The sequence below is a fragment of the Pristiophorus japonicus genome, chromosome 2 (assembly GCF_044704955.1).
Source record: "Pristiophorus japonicus isolate sPriJap1 chromosome 2, sPriJap1.hap1, whole genome shotgun sequence".
Lineage (NCBI taxonomy): Eukaryota > Metazoa > Chordata > Chondrichthyes > Pristiophoridae > Pristiophorus > Pristiophorus japonicus.
In genome coordinates, this window is record NC_091978.1 from 1275366 (window position 1) to 1297710 (window position 22345).

General features: G+C 54.4%; 1 protein-coding gene across 1 annotated transcript in view; it reads left to right on the forward strand.

Annotated features, from left to right (window-relative positions):
• LOC139235179 (zinc metalloproteinase-disintegrin-like batroxstatin-2) overlaps positions 1-22345 on the forward strand; it is a 546822-nt gene that overhangs the window by 162533 nt on the left and 361944 nt on the right. The window lies entirely within an intron of this gene.

Genomic DNA, 22345 nt, shown 5'->3' on the forward strand with positions numbered 1-22345 from the left:
CCCTCAGTGTGTTCTTTCCCTCAGTGTGTGTTCTGACCCTCAGTGTGTTCTGTCCCTCAGTGTGTTCTGTCCCTCAGTGTGTGTTCTGACCCTCAGTGTGTTCTGACCCTCAGTGTGTTCTGTCCCTCAGTGTGTGTTCTGACCCTCAGTGTGATCTGACCCTCAGTGTGTGTTCTGACCCTCAGTGTGTTCTGACCCTCAGTGCGTTCTGTCCCTCAGTGTGTCCCGTCCCTCAGAGCGTTCTGTCGCTCAGTGTGCGTTCTGTCCCTCAGTGTGTGTTCTGACCCTCAGTGTGTGTTCTGACCCTCAGTGTGTGTTCTGACCCTCAGTGTGTTCTGACCCTCAGTGTGTGTTCTGACCCTCAGTGTGTGTACTGACCCTCAGTGTGTTCTGTCCCTCAGTGTGTGTTCTGACCCTCAGTGTGTTCTGACCCTCAGTGTGTGTTCTGACCCTCAGTGTGCGTTCTGACCCTCAGTGTGTGTTCTGACCCTCAGTGTGTGTTCTGACCCTCAGTGTGTGTTCTGACCCTCAGTGTGTTCTGTCCCTCAGTGTGTGTTCTGATCCTCAGTGTGTTCTGACCCTCAGTGTGTTCTGACCCTCAGTGTGTGTTCTGACCCTCAGTGCGTTCTGTCCCTCAGTGTGCGTTCTGACCCTCAGTGTGTTCTGACCCTCAGTGTGCGTTCTGACCCTCAGTGTGCGTTCTGACCCTCAGTGTGTGTTCTGACCCTCAGTGTGCGTTCTGTCCCTCAGTGTGCGTTCTGACCCTCAGTGTGCGTTCTGACCCTCAGTGTGCGTTCTGACCCTCAGTGTGTTCTGACCCTCAGTGTGTTCTGACCCTCAGTGTGCGTTCTGACCCTCAGTGTGCGTTGTGACCCTCAGTGTGCGTTCTGACCCTCAGTGTGCGTTCTGACCCTCAGTGTGCGTTCTGTCCCTCAGTGTGCGTTCTGACCCTCAGTGTGTGTTCTGTCCCTCAGTGTGTGTTCTGACCCTCAGTGTGCGTTCTGTCCCTCAGTGTGCGTTCTGTCCCTCAGTGTGTTCTGTCCCTCAGTGTGTGTTCTGACCCTCAGTGTGTGTTCTGACCCTCAGTGTGTTCTGTCCCTCAGTGTGCGTTCTGTCCCTCAGTGTGCGTTCTGACCCTCAGTGTGTTCTGTCCCTCAGTGTGCGTTCTGACCCTCAGTGTGTTCTGACCCTCAGTGTGTGTTCTGACCCTCAGTGTGTGTTCTGACCCTCAGTGTGTTCTGTCCCTCAGTGTGTGTTCTGATCCTCAGTGTGTTCTGACCCTCAGTGTGTTCTGACCCTCAGTGTGTGTTCTGACCCTCAGTGCGTTCTGTCCCTCAGTGTGCGTTCTGACCCTCAGTGTGTTCTGACCCTCAGTGTGCGTTCTGACCCTCAGTGTGCGTTCTCACCCTCAGTGTGTGTTCTGACCCTCAGTGTGCGTTCTGTCCCTCAGTGTGCGTTCTGACCCTCAGTGTGCGGTCTGACCCTCAGTGTGCGTTCTGACCCTCAGTGTGTTCTGACCCTCAGTGTGTTCTGACCCTCAGTGTGTTCTGACCCTCAGTGTGCGTTCTGACCCTCAGTGTGCGTTCTGTCCCTCAGTGTGCGTTCTGACCCTCAGTGTGCGTTCTGTCCCTCAGTGTGCGTTCTGACCCTCAGTGTGTGTTCTGTCCCTCAGTGTGTGTTCTGACCCTCAGTGTGCGTTCTGTCCCTCAGTGTGCGTTCTGTCCCTCAGTGTGTTCTGTCCCTCAGTGTGTGTTCTGACCCTCAGTGTGTGTTCTGACCCTCAGTGTGTTCTGTCCCTCAGTGTGCGTTCTGTCCCTCAGTGTGCGTTCTGACCCTCAGTGTGTTCTGTCCCTCAGTGTGCGTTCTGACCCTCAGTGTGTTCTGACCCTCAGTGTGTGTTCTGACCCTCAGTGTGTGTTCTGACCCTCAGTGTGTTCTGACCCTCAGTGTGTGTTCTGACCCTCAGTGCGTTCTGTCCCTCAGTGTGCGTTCTGACCCTCAGTGTGTTCTGACCCTCAGTGTGTTCTGACCCTCAGTGTGCGTTCTGACCCTCAGTGTGCCTTCTGACCCTCAGTGTGTGTTCTGACCCTCAGTGTGCGTTCTGTCCTTCAGTGTGCGTTCTGACCCTCAGTGTGCGTTCTGACCCTCAGTGTGTTCTGTCCCTCAGTGTGTTCTGTCCCTCAGTGTGTTCTGTCCCTCAGTGTGTTCTGTCCCTCAGTGTGTGTTCTGACCCTCAGTGTGCGTTCTGTCCCTCAGTGTGCGTTCTGTCCCTCAGTGTGTTCTGTCCCTCAGTGTGTGTTCTGACCCTCAGTGTGTGTTCTGACCCTCAGTGTGTTCTGTCCCTCAGTGTGCGTTCTGTCCCTCAGTGTGCGTTCTGACCCTCAGTGTGTTCTGTCCCTCAGTGTGCGTTCTGACCCTCAGTGTGTTCTGACCCTCAGTGTGTGTTCTGACCCTCAGTGTGTGTTCTGACCCTCAGTGTGCGTTCTGACCCTCAGTGTGTTCTGACCCTCAGTGTGCGTTCTGACCCTCAGTGTGTTCTGACCCTCAGTGTGTTCTGACCCTCAGTGTGTGTTCTGACCCTCAGTGTGTGTTCTGACCCTCACTGTGTTCTGACCCTCACTGTGTGTTCTGACCCTCAGTGTGTGTACTGACCCTCAGTGTGTTCTGTCCCTCAGTGTGTGTTCTGTCCCTCAGTGTGTGTTCTGACCCTCAGTGTGTTCTGACCCTCAGTGTGTGTTCTGACCCTCAGTGTGTGTTCTGTCCCTCAGTGTGTGTTCTGACCCTCAGTGTGTGTTCTGACCCTCAGTGTGTTCTGTCCCTCAGTGTGTGTTCTGACCCTCAGTGTGTTCTGACCCTCAGTGTGTTCTGACCCTCAGTGTGTGTTCTGACCCTCAGTGCGTTCTGTCCCTCAGTGTGCGTTCTGACCCTCAGTGTGTTCTGACCCTCAGTGTGTTCTGACCCTCAGTGTGCGTTCTGACCCTCAGTGTGTGTTCTGACCCTCAGTGTGTGTTCTGACCCTCAGTGTGCGTTCTGTCCCTCAGTGTGTTCTGTCCCTCAGTGTGTTCTGACCCTCAGTGTGTTCTTTCCCTCAGTGTGTGTTCTGACCCTCAGTGTGTTCTGTCCCTCAGTGTGTTCTGTCCCTCAGTGTGTGTTCTGACCCTCAGTGTGTGTTCTGTCCCTCAGTGTGTGTTCTGACCCTCAGTGTGTTCTTTCCCTCAGTGTGTGTTCTGACCCTCAGTGTGTGTTCTGACCCTCAGTGTGTTCTTTCCCTCAGTGTGTGTTCTGACCCTCAGTGTGTTCTGTCCCTCAGTGTGTTCTGTCCCTCAGTGTGTTCTGTCCCTCAGTGTGTTCTGACCCTCAGTGTGTTCTGTCCCTCAGTGTGTGTTCTGACCCTCAGTGTGATCTGACCCTCAGTGTGTGTTCTGACCCTCAGTGTGTTCTGACCCTCAGTGTGTTCTGACACTCAGTGCGTTCTGTCCCTCAGTGTGTCCCGTCCCTCAGAGCGTTCTGTCGCTCAGTGTGCGTTCTGTCCCTCAGTGTGTGTTCTGACCCTCAGTGTGTGTTCTGACCCTCAGTGTGTTCTGACCCTCAGTGTGTGTACTGACCCTCAGTGTGTGTTCTGACCCTCAGTGTGCGTTCTGACCCTCAGTGTGCGTTCTGTCCCTCAGTGTGTGTTCTGACCCTCAGTGTGTGTTCTGACCCTCAGTGTGTGTTCTGTCCCTCAGTGTGTGTTCTGACCCTCAGTGTGTTCTGTCCCTCAGTGTGTGTTCTGATCCTCAGTGTGTTCTGACCCTCAGTGTGTTCTGACCCTCAGTGTGTGTTCTGACCCTCAGTGCGTTCTGTCCCTCAGTGTGCGTTCTGACCCTCAGTGTGCGTTCTGACCCTCAGTGTGCGTTCTGACCCTCAGTGTGTGTTCTGACCCTCAGTGTGCGTTCTGTCCCTCAGTGTGCGTTCTGTCCCTCAGTGTGCGTTCTGACCCTCAGTGTGCGTTCTGACCCTCAGTGTGTTCTGACCCTCAGTGTGTTCTGACCCTCAGTGTGTGCTGACCCTCAGTGTGTTCTGTCCCTCAGTGTGCGTTCTGACCCTCAGTGTGTTCTGTCCCTCAGTGTGTGTTCTGACCCTCAGTGTGCGTTCTGACCCTCAGTGTGCGTTCTGACCCTCAGTGTGTGTTCTGACCCTCAGTGTGCGTTCTGTCCCTCAGTGTGCGTTCTGACCCTCAGTGTGTGTTCTGACCCTCAGTGTGCGTTCTGACCCTCAGTGTGCGTTCTGACTCTCAGTGTGTGTTCTGTCCCTCAGTGTGTGTTCTGACCCTCAGTGTGCGTTCTGTCCCTCAGTGTGCGTTCTGTCCCTCAGTGTGTTCTGTCCCTCAGTGTGTGTTCTGACCCTCAGTGTGTGTTCTGACCCTCAGTGTGTTCTGTCCCTCAGTGTGCGTTCTGTCCCTCAGTGTGCGTTCTGACCCTCAGTGTGTTCTGTCCCTCAGTGTGCGTTCTGACCCTCAGTGTGTTCTGACCCTCAGTGTGCGTTCTGACCCTCAGTGTGTTCTGACCCTCAGTGTGTGTTCTGACCCTCAGTGTGCGTTCTGACCCTCAGTGTGCGTTCTGACCCTCAGTGTGTGTTCTGACCCTCAGTGTGTGTTCTGACCCTCAGTGTGTGTTCTGACCCTCAGTGTGTGTTCTGACCCTCAGTGTGTTCGGTCCCTCAGTGTGTGTTCTGACCCTCAGTGTGTGTTCTGACCCTCAGTGTGTGTTCTGACCCTCAGTGTGTGTTCTGACCCTCAGTGCGTTCTGTCCCTCAGTGTGCGTTCTGATCCTCAGTGTGTTCTGACCCTCAGTGTGTTCTGACCCTCAGTGTGTGTTCTGACCCTCAGTGCGTTCTGTCCCTCAGTGTGCGTTCTGACCCTCAGTGTGTTCTGACCCTCAGTGTGCGTTCTGACCCTCAGTGTGCGTTCTCACCCTCAGTGTGTGTTCTGACCCTCAGTGTGCGTTCTGTCCCTCAGTGTGCGTTCTGACCCTCAGTGTGCGGTCTGACCCTCAGTGTGCGTTCTGACCCTCAGTGTGTTCTGACCCTCAGTGTGTTCTGACCCTCAGTGTGCGTTCTGACCCTCAGTGTGCGTTCTGTCCCTCAGTGTGCGTTCTGACCCTCAGTGTGCGTTCTGTCCCTCAGTGTGCGTTCTGACCCTCAGTGTGTGTTCTGTCCCTCAGTGTGTGTTCTGACCCTCAGTGTGCGTTCTGTCCCTCAGTGTGCGTTCTGTCCCTCAGTGTGTTCTGTCCCTCAGTGTGTGTTCTGACCCTCAGTGTGTGTTCTGACCCTCAGTGTGTTCTGTCCCTCAGTGTGCGTTCTGTCCCTCAGTGTGCGTTCTGACCCTCAGTGTGTTCTGTCCCTCAGTGTGCGTTCTGACCCTCAGTGTGTTCTGACCCTCAGTGTGTGTTCTGACCCTCAGTGTGTGTTCTGACCCTCAGTGTGTTCTGACCCTCAGTGTGTGTTCTGACCCTCAGTGCGTTCTGTCCCTCAGTGTGCGTTCTGACCCTCAGTGTGTTCTGACCCTCAGTGTGTTCTGACCCTCAGTGTGCGTTCTGACCCTCAGTGTGCCTTCTGACCCTCAGTGTGTGTTCTGACCCTCAGTGTGCGTTCTGTCCTTCAGTGTGCGTTCTGACCCTCAGTGTGCGTTCTGACCCTCAGTGTGTTCTGTCCCTCAGTGTGTTCTGTCCCTCAGTGTGTTCTGTCCCTCAGTGTGTGTTCTGACCCTCAGTGTGCGTTCTGTCCCTCAGTGTGCGTTCTGTCCCTCAGTGTGTTCTGTCCCTCAGTGTGTGTTCTGACCCTCAGTGTGTGTTCTGACCCTCAGTGTGTTCTGTCCCTCAGTGTGCGTTCTGTCCCTCAGTGTGCGTTCTGACCCTCAGTGTGTTCTGTCCCTCAGTGTGCGTTCTGACCCTCAGTGTGTTCTGACCCTCAGTGTGTGTTCTGACCCTCAGTGTGTGTTCTGACCCTCAGTGTGCGTTCTGACCCTCAGTGTGTTCTGACCCTCAGTGTGTTCTGACCCTCAGTGTGCGTTCTGACCCTCAGTGTGTTCTGACCCTCAGTGTGTTCTGACCCTCAGTGTGTGTTCTGACCCTCAGTGTGTGTTCTGACCCTCACTGTGTTCTGACCCTCACTGTGTGTTCTGACCCTCAGTGTGTGTACTGACCCTCAGTGTGTTCTGTCCCTCAGTGTGTGTTCTGTCCCTCAGTGTGTGTTCTGACCCTCAGTGTGTTCTGACCCTCAGTGTGTGTTCTGACCCTCAGTGTGTGTTCTGTCCCTCAGTGTGTGTTCTGACCCTCAGTGTGTGTTCTGACCCTCAGTGTGTTCTGTCCCTCAGTGTGTGTTCTGACCCTCAGTGTGTTCTGACCCTCAGTGTGTTCTGACCCTCAGTGTGTGTTCTGACCCTCAGTGCGTTCTGTCCCTCAGTGTGCGTTCTGACCCTCAGTGTGTTCTGACCCTCAGTGTGTTCTGACCCTCAGTGTGCGTTCTGACCCTCAGTGTGTGTTCTGACCCTCAGTGTGTGTTCTGACCCTCAGTGTGCGTTCTGTCCCTCAGTGTGTTCTGTCCCTCAGTGTGTTCTGACCCTCAGTGTGTTCTTTCCCTCAGTGTGTGTTCTGACCCTCAGTGTGTTCTGTCCCTCAGTGTGTTCTGTCCCTCAGTGTGTGTTCTGACCCTCAGTGTGTGTTCTGTCCCTCAGTGTGTGTTCTGACCCTCAGTGTGTTCTTTCCCTCAGTGTGTGTTCTGACCCTCAGTGTGTGTTCTGACCCTCAGTGTGTTCTTTCCCTCAGTGTGTGTTCTGACCCTCAGTGTGTTCTGTCCCTCAGTGTGTTCTGTCCCTCAGTGTGTTCTGTCCCTCAGTGTGTTCTGACCCTCAGTGTGTTCTGTCCCTCAGTGTGTGTTCTGACCCTCAGTGTGATCTGACCCTCAGTGTGTGTTCTGACCCTCAGTGTGTTCTGACCCTCAGTGTGTTCTGACACTCAGTGCGTTCTGTCCCTCAGTGTGTCCCGTCCCTCAGAGCGTTCTGTCGCTCAGTGTGCGTTCTGTCCCTCAGTGTGTGTTCTGACCCTCAGTGTGTGTTCTGACCCTCAGTGTGTTCTGACCCTCAGTGTGTGTACTGACCCTCAGTGTGTGTTCTGACCCTCAGTGTGCGTTCTGACCCTCAGTGTGCGTTCTGTCCCTCAGTGTGTGTTCTGACCCTCAGTGTGTGTTCTGACCCTCAGTGTGTGTTCTGTCCCTCAGTGTGTGTTCTGACCCTCAGTGTGTTCTGTCCCTCAGTGTGTGTTCTGATCCTCAGTGTGTTCTGACCCTCAGTGTGTTCTGACCCTCAGTGTGTGTTCTGACCCTCAGTGCGTTCTGTCCCTCAGTGTGCGTTCTGACCCTCAGTGTGCGTTCTGACCCTCAGTGTGCGTTCTGACCCTCAGTGTGTGTTCTGACCCTCAGTGTGCGTTCTGTCCCTCAGTGTGCGTTCTGTCCCTCAGTGTGCGTTCTGACCCTCAGTGTGCGTTCTGACCCTCAGTGTGTTCTGACCCTCAGTGTGTTCTGACCCTCAGTGTGTGCTGACCCTCAGTGTGTTCTGTCCCTCAGTGTGCGTTCTGACCCTCAGTGTGTTCTGTCCCTCAGTGTGTGTTCTGACCCTCAGTGTGCGTTCTGACCCTCAGTGTGCGTTCTGACCCTCAGTGTGTGTTCTGACCCTCAGTGTGCGTTCTGTCCCTCAGTGTGCGTTCTGACCCTCAGTGTGTGTTCTGACCCTCAGTGTGCGTTCTGACCCTCAGTGTGCGTTCTGACTCTCAGTGTGTGTTCTGTCCCTCAGTGTGTGTTCTGACCCTCAGTGTGCGTTCTGTCCCTCAGTGTGCGTTCTGTCCCTCAGTGTGTTCTGTCCCTCAGTGTGTGTTCTGACCCTCAGTGTGTGTTCTGACCCTCAGTGTGTTCTGTCCCTCAGTGTGCGTTCTGTCCCTCAGTGTGCGTTCTGACCCTCAGTGTGTTCTGTCCCTCAGTGTGCGTTCTGACCCTCAGTGTGTTCTGACCCTCAGTGTGCGTTCTGACCCTCAGTGTGTTCTGACCCTCAGTGTGTGTTCTGACCCTCAGTGTGCGTTCTGACCCTCAGTGTGCGTTCTGACCCTCAGTGTGTGTTCTGACCCTCAGTGTGTGTTCTGACCCTCAGTGTGTGTTCTGACCCTCAGTGTGTGTTCTGACCCTCAGTGTGTTCGGTCCCTCAGTGTGTGTTCTGACCCTCAGTGTGTGTTCTGACCCTCAGTGTGTGTTCTGACCCTCAGTGTGTGTTCTGACCCTCAGTGCGTTCTGTCCCTCAGTGTGCGTTCTGACCCTCAGTGTGCGTTCTGACCCTCAGTGTGTGTTATGACCCTCAGTGTGCGTTCTGTCCCTCAGTGTGCGTTCTGACCCTCAGTGTGCGTTCTGACCCTCAGTGTGTTCTGTCCCTCAGTGTGTTCTGTCCCTCAGTGTGTTCTGTCCCTCAGTGTGTGTTCTGACCCTCAGTGTGCATTCTGTCCCTCAGTGTGCGTTCTGTCCCTCAGTGTGTTCTGTCCCTCAGTGTGTGTTCTGACCCTCAGTGTGTGTTCTGACCCTCAGTGTGTTCTGTCCCTCAGTGTGTGTTCTGTCCCTCAGTGTGCGTTCTGACCCTCAGTGTGTGTTATGTCCCTCAGTGTGTTCTGTCCCTCAGTGTGCATTCTGTCCCTCAGTGTGCGTTCTGACCCTCAGTGTGTTCTGTCCCTCAGTGTGCGTTCTGACCCTCAGTGTGTTCTGACCCTCAGTGTGTGTTCTGACTCTCAGTGTGTGTTCTGACCCTCAGTGTGTGTTCTGACCCTCAGTGTGTGTTCTGACCCTCAGTGTGTTCTGACCCTCAGTGTGTGTTCTGACCCTCAGTGTGTTCTGACCCTCAGTGTGTGTTCTGACCCTCAGTGTGCGTTCTGACCCTCAGTGTGCGTTCTGACCCTCAGTGTGCGTTCTGACCCTCAGTGTGCGTTCTGACCCTCAGTGTGTGTTCTGTCCCTCAGTGTGTGTTCTGTCCCTCAGTGTGTGTTCTGACCCTCAGTGTGTCCTGTCCCTCAGTGTGTGTTCTGACCCTCAGTGTGTTCTGACCCTCAGTGTGTGTTCTGACCCTCAGTGTGTGTTCTGACCCTCAGTGCGTTCTGTCCCTCAGTGTGCGTTCTGACCCTCAGTGTGTTCTGACCCTCAGTGTGTTCTGACCCTCAGTGTGTTCTGACCCTCAGTGTGCGTTCTGTCCCTCAGTGTGCGTTCTGTCCCTCCGTGTGTTCTGTCCCTCAGTGTGTGTTCTGACCCTCAGTGTGTGTTCTGACCCTCAGTGTGTTCTGTCCCTCAGTGTGCGTTCTGTCCCTCAGTGTGCGTTCTGACCCTCAGTGTGTTCTGTCCCTCAGTGTGTGTTCTGACCCTCAGTGTGTGTACTGACCCTCAGTGTGTTCTGTCCCTCAGTGTGTGTTCTGACCCTCAGTGTGTGTTCTGACCCTCAGTGTGTGTTCTGTCCCTCAGTGTGTGTTCTGACCCTCAGTGTGTGTTCTGACCCTCAGTGTGTGTTCTGACCCTCAGTGCGTTCTGTCCCTCAGTGTGCGTTCTGACCCTCAGTGTGCGTTCTGACCCTCAGTGTGTGTTATGACCCTCAGTGTGCGTTCTGACCCTCAGTGTGTTCTGTCCCTCAGTGTGCGTTCTGACCCTCAGTGTGCGTTCTGACCCTCAGTGTGCGTTCTGACCCTCAGTGTGTTCTGTCCCTCAGTGTGTGTTCTGACCCTCAGTGTGCGTTCTGTCCCTCAGTGTGCGTTCTGTCCCTCAGTGTGTTCTGTCCCTCAGTGTGTGTTCTGACCCTCAGTGTGTGTTCTGACCCTCAGTGTGTTCTGTCCCTCAGTGTGTGTTCTGTCCCTCAGTGTGCGTTCTGACCCTCAGTGTGCGTTCTGACCCTCAGTGTGTGTTATGTCCCTCAGTGTGTTCTGTCCCTCAGTGTGCATTCTGTCCCTCAGTGTGCGTTCTGACCCTCAGTGTGTTCTGTCCCTCAGTGTGCGTTCTGACCCTCAGTGTGTTCTGACCCTCAGTGTGTGTTCTGACCCTCAGTGTGTGTTCTGACCCTCAGTGTGTTCTGACCCTCAGTGTGTGTTCTGACCCTCAGTGTGTTCTGACCCTCAGTGTGTGTTCTGACCCTCAGTGTGCGTTCTGACCCTCAGTGTGCGTTCTGTCCCTCAGTGTGTGTTCTGACCCTCAGTGTGTGTTCTGTCCCTCAGTGTGTGTTCTGTCCCTCAGTGTGTGTTCTGTCCCTCAGTGTGTTCTGTCCCTCAGTGTGTGTTCTGACCCTCAGTGTGTTCTGACCCTCAGTGTGTTCTGACCCTCAGTGTGTGTTCTGACCCTCAGTGCGTTCTGTCCCTCAGTGTGCGTTCTGACCCTCAGTGTGTTCTGACCCTCAGTGTGTTCTGACCCTCAGTGTGCGTTCTGACCCTCAGTGTGCGTTCTGACCCTCAGTGTGTGTTCTGACCCTCAGTGTGCGTTCTGTCCCTCAGTGTGCGTTCTGACCCTCAGTGTGTTCTGTCCCTCAGTGTGTTCTGTCCCTCAGTGTGTGTTCTGACCCTCAGTGTGTGTTCTGACCCTCAGTGTGTTCTGTCCCTCAGTGTGCGTTCTGTCCCTCAGTGTGCGTTCTGACCCTCAGTGTGTTCTGACCCTCAGTGTGTTCTGACCCTCAGTGTGTGTTCTGACCCTCAGTGTGTGTTCTGACCCTCAGTGTGTGTTCTGACCCTCAGTGTGCGTTCTGACCCTCAGTGTGTTCTGACCCTCAGTGTGTGTTCTGACCCTCAGTGTGCGTTCTGACCCTCAGTGTGTTCTGACCCTCAGTGTGTGTTCTGACCCTCAGTGTGTGTTCTGACCCTCAGTGTGTGTTCTGACCCTCACTGTGTTCTGACCCTCACTGTGTGTTCTGACCCTCAGTGTGTGTACTGACCCTCAGTGTGTTCTGTCCCTCAGTGTGTGTTCTGACCCTCAGTGTGTGTTCTGACCCTCAGTGTGTTCTGACCCTCAGTGTGTTCTGACCCTCAGTGTGTGTTCTGACCCTCAGTGCGTTCTGTCCCTCAGTGTGCGTTCTGACCCTCAGTGTGTTCTGACCCTCAGTGTGTTCTGACCCTCAGTGTGCGTTCTGACCCTCAGTGTGTGTTCTGACCCTCAGTGTGCGTTCTGTCCCTCAGTGTGTTCTGTCCCTCAGTGTGTTCTGACCCTCAGTGTGTTCTTTCCCTCAGTGTGTGTTCTGACCCTCATTGTGTTCTGTCCCTCAGTGTGTTCTGTCCCTCAGTGTGTGTTCTGACCCTCAGTGTGTTCTGTCCCTCAGTGTGTGTTCTGTCCCTCAGTGTGTGTTCTGACCCTCAGAGCGTTCTGTCGCTCAGTGTGCGTTCTGTCCCTCAGTGTGTGTTCTGACCCTCAGTGTGTGTTCTGACCCTCAGTGTGTGTTCTGACCCTCAGTGTGTTCTGACCCTCAGTGTGTGTTCTGACCCTCAGTGTGTGTACTGACCCTCAGTGTGTTCTGTCCCTCAGTGTGTGTTCTGACCCTCAGTGTGTTCTGACCCTCAGTGTGTGTTCTGACCCTCAGTGTGTGTTCTGACCCTCAGTGTGCGTTCTGACCCTCAGTGTGCGTTCTGTCCCTCAGTGTGTGTTCTGACCCTCAGTGTGTGTTCTGACCCTCAGTGTGTGTTCTGTCCCTCAGTGTGTGTTCTGACCCTCAGTGTGTTCTGTCCCTCAGTGTGTGTTCTGATCCTCAGTGTGTTCTGACCCTCAGTGTGTTCTGACCCTCAGTGTGTGTTCTGACCCTCAGTGCGTTCTGTCCCTCAGTGTGCGTTCTGACCCTCAGTGTGCGTTCTGACCCTCAGTGTGCGTTCTGACCCTCAGTGTGTGTTCTGACCCTCAGTGTGCGTTCTGTCCCTCAGTGTGCGTTCTGACCCTCAGTGTGCGTTCTGACCCTCAGTGTGTTCTGACCCTCAGTGTGCGTTCTGACCCTCAGTGTGCGTTCTGACCCTCAGTGTGCGTTCTGACCCTCAGTGTGCGTTCTGACCCTCAGTGTGCGTTCTGTCCCTCAGTGTGCGTTCTGTCCCTCAGTGTGCGTTCTGACCCTCAGTGTGTGTTCTGTCCCTCAGTGTGTGTTCTGACCCTCAGTGTGCGTTCTGTCCCTCAGTGTGCGTTCTGTCCCTCAGTGTGTTCTGTCCCTCAGTGTGTGTTCTGACCCTCAGTGTGTGTTCTGACCCTCAGTGTGTTCTGTCCCTCAGTGTGCGTTCTGTCCCTCAGTGTGCGTTCTGACCCTCAGTGTGTTCTGTCCCTCAGTGTGCGTTCTGACCCTCAGTGTGTGTTCTGACCCTCAGTGTGTGTTCTGACCCTCAGTGTGTGTTCTGACCCTCAGTGTGTGTTCTGACCCTCAGTGTGTTCTGACCCTCAGTGTGTGTTCTGACCCTCAGTGTGTGTTCTGACCCTCAGTGTGTGTACTGACCCTCAGTGTGTTCTGTCCCTCAGTGTGTGTTCTGTCCCTCAGTGTGTGTTCTGACCCTCAGTGTGTGTTCTGACCCTCAGTGTGTGTTCTGTCCCTCAGTGTGTGTTCTGACCCTCAGTGTGTGTTCTGACCCTCAGTGTGTGTTCTGACCCTCAGTGCGTTCTGTCCCTCAGTGTGCGTTCTGACCCTCAGTGTGCGTTCTGACCCTCAGTGTGCGTTCTGTCCCTCAGTGTGCGTTCTGACCCTCAGTGTGCGTTCTGACCCTCAGTGTGTTCTGTCCCTCAGTGTGTGTTCTGACCCTCAGTGTGCGTTCTGTCCCTCAGTGTGCGTTCTGTCCCTCAGTGTGTTCTGTCCCTCAGTGTGTGTTCTGACCCTCAGTGTGTGTTCTGACCCTCAGTGTGTTCTGTCCCTCAGTGTGCGTTCTGTCCCTCAGTGTGCGTTCTGTCCCTCAGTGTGCGTTCTGACCCTCAGTGTGTTCTGTCCCTCAGTGTGCGTTCTGACCCTCAGTGTGTTCTGACCCTCAGTGTGTGTTCTGACCCTCAGTGTGCGTTCTGACCCTCAGTGTGTTCTGACCCTCAGTGTGTGTTCTGACCCTCAGTTTGTGTTCTGACCCTCAGTTTGTGTTCTGACCCTCAGTGTGCGTTCTGACCCTCAGTGTGTGTTCTGACCCTCAGTGACCCTCAGTGTGTGTTCTGACCCTCAGTGTGTGTTCTGACCCTCACTGTGTTCTGACCCTCAGTGTGTGTTCTGACCCTCAGTGTGTGTACTGACCCTCAGTGTGTTCTGTCCCTCAGTGTGTGTTCTGACCCTCAGTGTGTTCTGACCCTCAGTGTGTGTTCTGACCCTCAGTGTGCGTTCTGACCCTCAGTGTGTGTTCTGACCCTCAGTGTGTTCTGACCCTCAGTGTGTTCTGACCCTCAGTGTGTGTTCTGACCCTCAGTGTGTGTTCTGACCCTCAGTGCGTTCTGTCCCTCAGTGTGCGTTCTGACCCTCAGTGTGCGTTCTGACCCTCAGTGTGCGTTCTGACCCTCAGTGTGCGTTCTGACCCTCAGTGTGTGTTCTGACCCTCAGTGTGCGTTCTGTCCCTCAGTGTGCGTTCTGACCCTCAGTGTGCGTTCTGACCCTCAGTGTGTTCTGTCCCTCAGTGTGGGTTCTGATCCTCAGTGTGCGTTCTGTCCCTCAGTGTGCGTTCTGTCCCTCAGTGTGTTCTGTCCCTCAGTGTGTGTTCTGACCCTCAGTGTGTGTTCTGACCCTCAGTGTGTTCTGTCCCTCAGTGTGCGTTCTGTCCCTCAGTGTGCGTTCTGACCCTCAGTGTGTTCTGTCCCTCAGTGTGCGTTCTGACCCTCAGTGTGTTCTGACCCTCAGTGTGTGTTCTGACCCTCAGTGTGTGTTCTGACCCTCAGTGTGCGTTCTGACCCTCAGTGTGTTCTGACCCTCAGTGTGTGTTCTGACCCTCAGTGTGCGTTCTGACCCTCAGTGTGTTCTGACCCTCAGTGTGTGTTCTGACCCTCAGTGTGTGTTCTGACCCTCAGTGTGTGTTCTGACCCTCAGTGTGTGTTCTGACCCTCACTGTGTTCTGACCCTCAGTGTGTGTTCTGACCCTCAGTGTGTGTACTGACCCTCAGTGTGTTCTGTCCCTCAGTGTGTGTTCTGTCCCTCAGTGTGTGTTCTGACCCTCAGTGTGTTCTGACCCTCAGTGTGTGTTCTGACCCTCAGTGTGTGTTCTGACCCTCAGTGTGTGTTCTGTCCCTCAGTGTGTGTTCTGACCCTCAGTGTGTTCTGTCCCTCAGTGTGTGTTCTGACCCTCGGTGTGTTCTGACCCTCGGTGTGTTCTGACCCTCAGTGTGTTCTGACCCTCAGTGTGTGTTCTGACCCTCAGTGCGTTCTGTCCCTCAGTGTGCGTTCTGACCCTCAGTGTGTTCTGACCCTCAGTGTGTTCTGACCCTCAGTGTGCGTTCTGACCCTCAGTGTGTGTTCTGACCCTCAGTGTGCGTTCTGTCCCTCAGTGTGTTCTGTCCCTCAGTGTGTTCTGACCCTCAGTGTGTTCTTTCCCTCAGTGTGTGTTCTGACCCTCAGTGTGTTCTGTCCCTCAGTGTGTTCTGTCCCTCAGTGTGTGTTCTGACCCTCAGTGTGTTCTGTCCCTCAGTGTGTGTTCTGACCCTCAGTGTGTTCTTTCCCTCAGTGTGTGTTCTGACCCTCAGTGTGTGTTCTGACCCTCAGTGTGTTCTTTCCCTCAGTGTGTGTTCTGACCCTCAGTGTGTTCTGACCCTCAGTGTGTTCTGTCCCTCAGTGTGTTCTGTCCCTCAGTGTGTGTTCTGACCCTCAGTGTGTTCTGACCCTCAGTGTGTTCTGTCCCTCAGTGTGTGTTCTGACCCTCAGTGTGATCTGACCCTCAGTGTGTGTTCTGACCCTCAGTGTGTTCTGACCCTCAGTGCGTTCTGTCCCTCAGTGTGTCCCGTCCCTCAGAGCGTTCTGTCGCTCAGTGTGCGTTCTGTCCCTCAGTGTGTGTTCTGACCCTCAGTGTGTGTTCTGACCCTCAGTGTGTTCTGACCCTCAGTGTGTGTACTGACCCTCAGTGTGTTCTGTCCCTCAGTGTGTGTTCTGACCCTCAGTGTGTGTTCTGACCCTCAGTGTGTGTTCTGACCCTCAGTGTGTGTTCTGACCCTCAGTGTGTGTTCTGTCCCTCAGTGTGTGTTCTGACCCTCAGTGTGTTCTGTCCCTCAGTGTGTGTTCTGATCCTCAGTGTGTTCTGACCCTCAGTGTGTTCTGACCCTCAGTGTGTGTTCTGACCCTCAGTGCGTTCTGTCCCTCAGTGTGCGTTCTGACCCTCAGTGTGTTCTGACCCTCAGTGTGCGTTCTGACCCTCAGTGTGCGTTCTGACCCTCAGTGTGTGTTCTGACCCTCAGTGTGCGTTCTGTCCCTCAGTGTGCGTTCTGACCCTCAGTGTGCGTTCTGACCCTCAGTGTGCGTTCTGACCCTCAGTGTGTTCTGACCCTCAGTGTGTTCTGACCCTCAGTGTGCGTTCTGACCCTCAGTGTGCGTTCTGACCCTCAGTGTGCGTTCTGTCCCTCAGTGTGCGTTCTGACCCTCAGTGTGCGTTCTGTCCCTCAGTGTGCGTTCTGACCCTCAGTGTGTGTTCTGTCCCTCAGTGTGTGTTCTGACCCTCAGTGTGCGTTCTGTCCCTCAGTGTGCGTTCTGTCCCTCAGTGTGTTCTGTCCCTCAGTGTGTGTTCTGACCCTCAGTGTGTGTTCTGACCCTCAGTGTGTGTTCTGACCCTCAGTGTGTGTTCTGACCATCAGTGTGTGTTCTGACCCTCAGTGTGTTCTGTCCCTCAGTGTGCGTTCTGACCCTCAGTGTGTTCTGACCCTCAGTGTGTGTTCTGACCATCAGTGTGTGTTCTGACCCTCAGTGTGTTCTGTCCCTCAGTGTGTGTTCTGATCCTCAGTGTGTTCTGACCCTCAGTGTGTTCTGACCCTCAGTGTGTGTTCTGACCCTCAGTGCGTTCTGTCCCTCAGTGTGCGTTCTGACCCTCAGTGTGTTCTGACCCTCAGTGTGCGTTCTGACCCTCAGTGTGCGTTCTCACCCTCAGTGTGTGTTCTGACCCTCAGTGTGCGTTCTGTCCCTCAGTGTGTTCTGACCCTCAGTGTGCGTTCTGTCCCTCAGTGTGTTCTGACCCTCAGTGTGCGTTCTGACCCTCAGTGTGCGTTCTGACCCTCAGTGTGCGTTCTGTCCCTCAGTGTGCGTTCTGACCCTCAGTGTGTGTTCTGTCCCTCAGTGTGTGTTCTGACCCTCAGTGTGCGTTCTGTCCCTCAGTGTGCGTTCTGTCCCTCAGTGTGTTCTGTCCCTCAGTGTGTGTTCTGACCCTCAGTGTGTGTTCTGACCCTCAGTGTGTTCTGTCCCTCAGTGTGCGTTCTGTCCCTCAGTGTGCGTTCTGACCCTCAGTGTGTTCTGTCCCTCAGTGTGCGTTCTGACCCTCAGTGTGTTCTGACCCTCAGTGTGTGTTCTGACCCTCAGTGTGTTCTGACCCTCAGTGTGTGTTCTGACCCTCAGTGTGTGTACTGACCCTCAGTGTGTTCTGTCCCTCAGTGTGTGTTCTGACCCTCAGTGTGTGTTCTGACCCTCAGTGTGTGTTCTGTCCCTCAGTGTGTGTTCTGACCCTCAGTGTGTGTTCTGACCCTCAGTGTGTGTTCTGACCCTCAGTGCGTTCTGTCCCTCAGTGTGCGTTCTGACCCTCAGTGTGCGTTCTGACCCTCAGTGTGTGTTATGACCCTCAGTGTGCGTTCTGTCCCTCAGTGTGCGTTCTGACCCTCAGTGTGCGTTCTGACCCTCAGTGTGTTCTGTCCCTCAGTGTGTGTTCTGACCCTCAGTGTGCGTTCTGTCCCTCAGTGTGCGTTCTGTCCCTCAGTGTGTTCTGTCCCTCAGTGTGTGTTCTGACCCTCAGTGTGTGTTCTGACCCTCAGTGTGTTCTGTCCCTCAGTGTGCGTTCTGACCCTCAGTGTGTTCTGACCCTCAGTGTGTGTTCTGACCCTCAGTGTGCGTTCTGACCCTCAGTGTGTTCTGACCCTCAGTGTGTGTTCTGACCCTCAGTTTGTGTTCTGACCCTCAGTTTGTGTTCTGACCCTCAGTGTGCGTTCTGACCCTCAGTGTGTGTTCTGACCCTCAGTGACCCTCAGTGTGTGTTCTGACCCTCAGTGTGTGTTCTGACCCTCACTGTGTTCTGACCCTCAGTGTGTGTTCTGACCCTCAGTGTGTGTACTGACCCTCAGTGTGTTCTGTCCCTCAGTGTGTGTTCTGACCCTCAGTGTGTTCTGACCCTCAGTGTGTGTTCTGACCCTCAGTGTGCGTTCTGACCCTCAGTGTGTGTTCTGACCCTCAGTGTGTGTTCTGACCCTCAGTGTGTTCTGTCCCTCAGTGTGTGTTCTGTCCCTCAGTGTGTGTTCTGACCCTCAGTGTGTGTTCTGACCCTCAGTGTGTTCTGTCCCTCAGTGTGCGTTCTGTCCCTCAGTGTGCGTTCTGACCCTCAGTGTGTGTTCTGACCCTCAGTGTGTGTTCTGTCCCTCAGTGTGTGTTCTGTCCCTCAGTGTGTGTTCTGACCCTCAGTGTGTGTTCTGACCCTCAGTGTGTGTTCTGTCCCTCAGTGTGTGTTCTGACCCTCAGTGTGTGTTCTGACCCTCAGTGTGTGTTCTGACCCTCAGTGCGTTCTGTCCCTCAGTGTGCGTTCTGACCCTCAGTGTGCGTTCTGACCCTCAGTGTGTGTTATGACCCTCAGTGTGCGTTCTGTCCCTCAGTGTGCGTTCTGACCCTCAGTGTGCGTTCTGACCCTCAGTGTGTTCTGTCCCTCAGTGTGTTCTGTCCCTCAGTGTGTGTTCTGACCCTCAGTGTGCGTTCTGTCCCTCAGTGTGCGTTCTGTCCCTCAGTGTGTTCTGTCCCTCAGTGTGTGTTCTGACCCTCAGTGTGTGTTCTGACCCTCAGTGTGTTCTGTCCCTCAGTGTGCGTTCTGTCCCTCAGTGTGCGTTCTGTCCCTCAGTGTGCGTTCTGACCCTCAGTGTGTTCTGTCCCTCAGTGTGCGTTCTGACCCTCAGTGTGTTCTGACCCTCAGTGTGTGTTCTGACCCTCAGTGTGCGTTCTGACCCTCAGTGTGTTCTGACCCTCAGTGTGTGTTCTGACCCTCAGTTTGTGTTCTGACCCTCAGTTTGTGTTCTGACCCTCAGTGTGCGTTCTGACCCTCAGTGTGTGTTCTGACCCTCAGTGACCCTCAGTGTGTGTTCTGACCCTCAGTGTGTGTTCTGACCCTCACTGTGTTCTGACCCTCAGTGTGTGTTCTGACCCTCAGTGTGTGTACTGACCCTCAGTGTGTTCTGTCCCTCAGTGTGTGTTCTGACCCTCAGTGTGTTCTGACCCTCAGTGTGTGTTCTGACCCTCAGTGTGCGTTCTGACCCTCAGTGTGTGTTCTGACCCTCAGTGTGTTCTGACCCTCAGTGTGTTCTGACCCTCAGTGTGCGTTCTGTCCCTCAGTGTGCGTTCTGTCCCTCAGTGTGTTCTGACCCTCAGTGTGTGTTCTGACCCTCAGTGTGTTCTGTCCCTCAGTGTGTGTTCTGTCCCTCAGTGTGTGTTCTGTCCCTCAGTGTGTTCTGTCCCTCAGTGTGTGTTCTGACCCTCAGTGTGTTCTGTCCCTCAGTGTGTGTTCTGTCCCTCAGTGTGTTCTGACCCTCAGTGTGTTCTGTCCCTCAGTGTGTGTTCTGTCCCTCAGTGTGTGTTCTGACCCTCAGTGTGTTCTGACCCTCAGTGTGTCCCGTCCCTCAGTGCGTTCTGTCTCTCAGTGTGTCCCGTCCCTCAGTGTGTCCCCTCCCTCAGTGTGTCACGTCCCTCAGTGTGTGTTCTGTCCCTCAGTGTGTTCTGTCCCTCAGTGTGTGTTCTGACCCTCAGTGTGTTCTGACCCTCAGTGTGTTCTGTCGCTCAGTGTGCGTTCTGTCCCTCAGTGTGTGTTCTGACCCTCAGTGTGTGTTCTGACCCTCAGTGTGTGTACTGACCCTCAGTGTGTTCTGTCCCTCAGTGTGTGTTCTGTCCCTCAGTGTGTGTTCTGACCCTCAGTGTGTGTTCTGACCCTCAGTGTGCGTTCTGACCCTCAGTGTGTGTTCTGTCCCTCAGTGTGTGTTCTGACCCTCAGTGTGTTCTGTCCCTCAGTGTGTGTTCTGACCCTCAGTGTGTTCTGACCCTCAGTGTGTTCTGACCCTCAGTGTGTGTTCTGACCCTCAGTGTGCGTTCTGACCCTCAGTGTGTTCTGACCCTCAGTGTGTTCTGACCCTCAGTGTGCGTTCTGACCCTCAGTGTGTGTTCTGACCCTCAGTGTGCGTTCTGTCCCTCAGTGTGCGTTCTGACCCTCAGTGTGCGTTCTGTCCCTCAGTGTGCGTTTTCTCCCTCAGTGTGTTCTGTCCCTCAGTGTGTGTTCTGACCCTCAGTGTGTTCTGACCCTCAGTGTGTTCTGTCCCTCAGTGTGCGTTCTGTCCCTCAGTGTGCGTTCTGACCCTCAGTGTGTTCTGTCCCTCAGTGTGTTCTGACCCTCAGTGTGTGTTCTGACCCTCAGTGTGTGTTCTGACCCTCAGTGTGCGTTCTGACCCTCAGTGTGTTCTGTCCCTCAGTGTGTTCTGTCCCTCAGTGTGTGTTCTGACCCTCAGTGTGCGTTCTGTCCCTCAGTGTGCGTTCTGTCCCTCAGTGTGTTCTGTCCCTCAGTGTGTGTTCTGACCCTCAGTGTGTGTTCTGACCCTCAGTGTGTTCTGTCCCTCAGTGTGCGTTCTGTCCCTCAGTGTGCGTTCTGACCCTCAGTGTGTTCTGTCCCTCAGTGTGCGTTCTGACCCTCAGTGTGTGTTCTGACCCTCAGTGTGTGTTCTGACCCTCAGTGTGTGTTCTGACCCTCAGTGTGCGTTCTGACCCTCAGTGTGCGTTCTGTCCCTCAGTGTGTGTTCTGACCCTCAGTGTGTGTTCTGACCCTCAGTGTGTTCTGTCCCTCAGTGTGTGTTCTGACCCTCAGTGTGTTCTTCTGTCCCTCAGTGTGTGTTCTGACCCTCAGTGTGTGTTCTGACCCTCAGTGTGTTCTGTCCCTCAGTGTGCGTTCTGTCTCTCAGTGTGCGTTCTGACCCTCAGTGTGTTCTGTCCCTCAGTGTGTGTTCTGACCCTCAGTGTGCGTTCTGTCCCTCAGTGTGCGTTCTGTCCCTCAGTGTGCGTTCTGTCCCTCAGTGTGCGTTCTGACCCTCAGTGTGTTCTGTCCCTCAGTGTGCGTTCTGACCCTCAGTGTGTGTTCTGACCCTCAGTGTGTGTTCTGACCCTCAGTGTGTTCTGACCCTCAGTGTGTGTTCTGACCCTCAGTGTGCGTTCTGACCCTCAGTGTGTGTTCTGACCCTCAGTGTGTGTTCTGACCCTCAGTGTGTTCTGTCCCTCAGTGTGTGTTCTGACCCTCAGTGTGTGTTCTGACCCTCAGTGTGTTCTGACCCTCAGTGTGTGTTCTGACCCTCAGTGTGTTCTGACCCTCAGTGTGTTCTGACCCTCAGTGTGCGTTCTGTCCCTCAGTGTGCGTTCTGTCCCTCAGTGTGCGTTCTGTCCCTCAGTGTGTTCTGACCCTCAGTGTGTGTTCTGACCCTCAGTGTGTGTTCTGTCCCTCAGTGTGTGTTCTGTCCCTCAGTGTGTTCTGTCCCTCAGTGTGTGTTCTGACCCTCAGTGTGTTCTGTCCCTCAGTGTGTGTTCTGTCCCTCAGTGTGTTCTGACCCTCAGTGTGTTCTGACCCTCAGTGTGTTCTGTCCCTCAGTGTGTGTTCTGTCCCTCAGTGTGTGTTCTGACCCTCAGTGTGTTCTGACCCTCAGTGTGTCCCGTCCCTCAGTGCGTTCTGTCTCTCAGTGTGTCCCGTCCCTCAGTGTGTCCCGTCCCTCAGTGTGTGTTCTGTCCCTCAGTGTGTTCTGTCCCTCAGTGTGTGTTCTGACCCTCAGTGTGTTCTGTCGCTCAGTGTGCGTTCTGTCCCTCAGTGTGTGTTCTGACCCTCAGTGTGTGTTCTGACCCTCAGTGTGTGTACTGACCCTCAGTGTGTTCTGTCCCTCAGTGTGTGTTCTGACCCTCAGTGTGTGTTCTGACCCTCAGTGTGCGTTCTGACCCTCAGTGTGCGTTCTGTCCCTCAGTGTGTGTTCTGACCCTCAGTGTGTGTTCTGACCCTCAGTGTGTTCTGTCCCTCAGTGTGTGTTCTGACCCTCAGTGTGTTCTGACCCTCAGTGTGTTCTGACCCTCAGTGTGTGTTCTGACCCTCAGTGCGTTCTGTCCCTCAGTGTGCGTTCTGACCCTCAGTGTGTTCTGACCCTCAGTGTGTTCTGACCCTCAGTGTGCGTTCTGACCCTCAGTGTGTGTTCTGACCCTCAGTGTGCGTTCTGTCCCTCAGTGTGCGTTCTGACCCTCAGTGTGCGTTCTGTCCCTCAGTGTGCGTTTTCTCCCTCAGTGTGTTCTGTCCCTCAGTGTGTGTTCTGACCCTCAGTGTGTGTTCTGACCCTCAGTGTGTGTTCTGACCCTCAGTGTGTTCTGACCCTCAGTGTGTTCTGACCCTCAGTGTGTTCTGTCCCTCAGTGTGCGTTCTGTCCCTCAGTGTGCGTTCTGACCCTCAGTGTGTTCTGTCCCTCAGTGTGTTCTGACCCTCAGTGTGTGTTCTGACCCTCAGTGTGTGTTCTGACCCTCAGTGTGCGTTCTGACCCTCAGTGTGTTCTGTCCCTCAGTGTGTTCTGTCCCTCAGTGTGCGTTCTGTCCCTCAGTGTGCGTTCTGTCCCTCAGTGTGTTCTGTCCCTCAGTGTGTGTTCTGACCCTTAGTGTGTGTTCTGACCCTCAGTGTGTTCTGTCCCTCAGTGTGCGTTCTGTCCCTCAGTGTGCGTTCTGACCCTCAGTGCGTTCTGACCCTCAGTGTGTGTTCTGACCCTCAGTGTGTGTTCTGACCCTCAGTGTGTGTTCTGACCCTCAGTGTGTTCTGACCCTCAGTGTGCGTTCTGACCCTCAGTGTGTGTTCTGACCCTCAGTGTGTTTTCTGACCCTCAGTGTGTGTTCTGACCCTCAGTGTGTGTTCTGACCCTCAGTGTGTGTTCTGACCCTCAGTGTGCGTTCTGTCCCTCAGTGTGCGTTCTGACCCTCAGTGTGTTCTGTCCCTCAGTGTGCGTTCTGACCCTCAGTGTGTGTTCTGACCCTCAGTGTGCGTTCTGACCCTCAGTGAGTTCTGACCCTCAGTGTGCTTTCTGACCCTCAGTGTGTGTTCTGTCCCTCAGTGTGTGTTCTGACCCTCAGTGTGTTCTGACCCTCAGTGTGTGTTCTGACCCTCAGTGCGTTCTGTCCCTC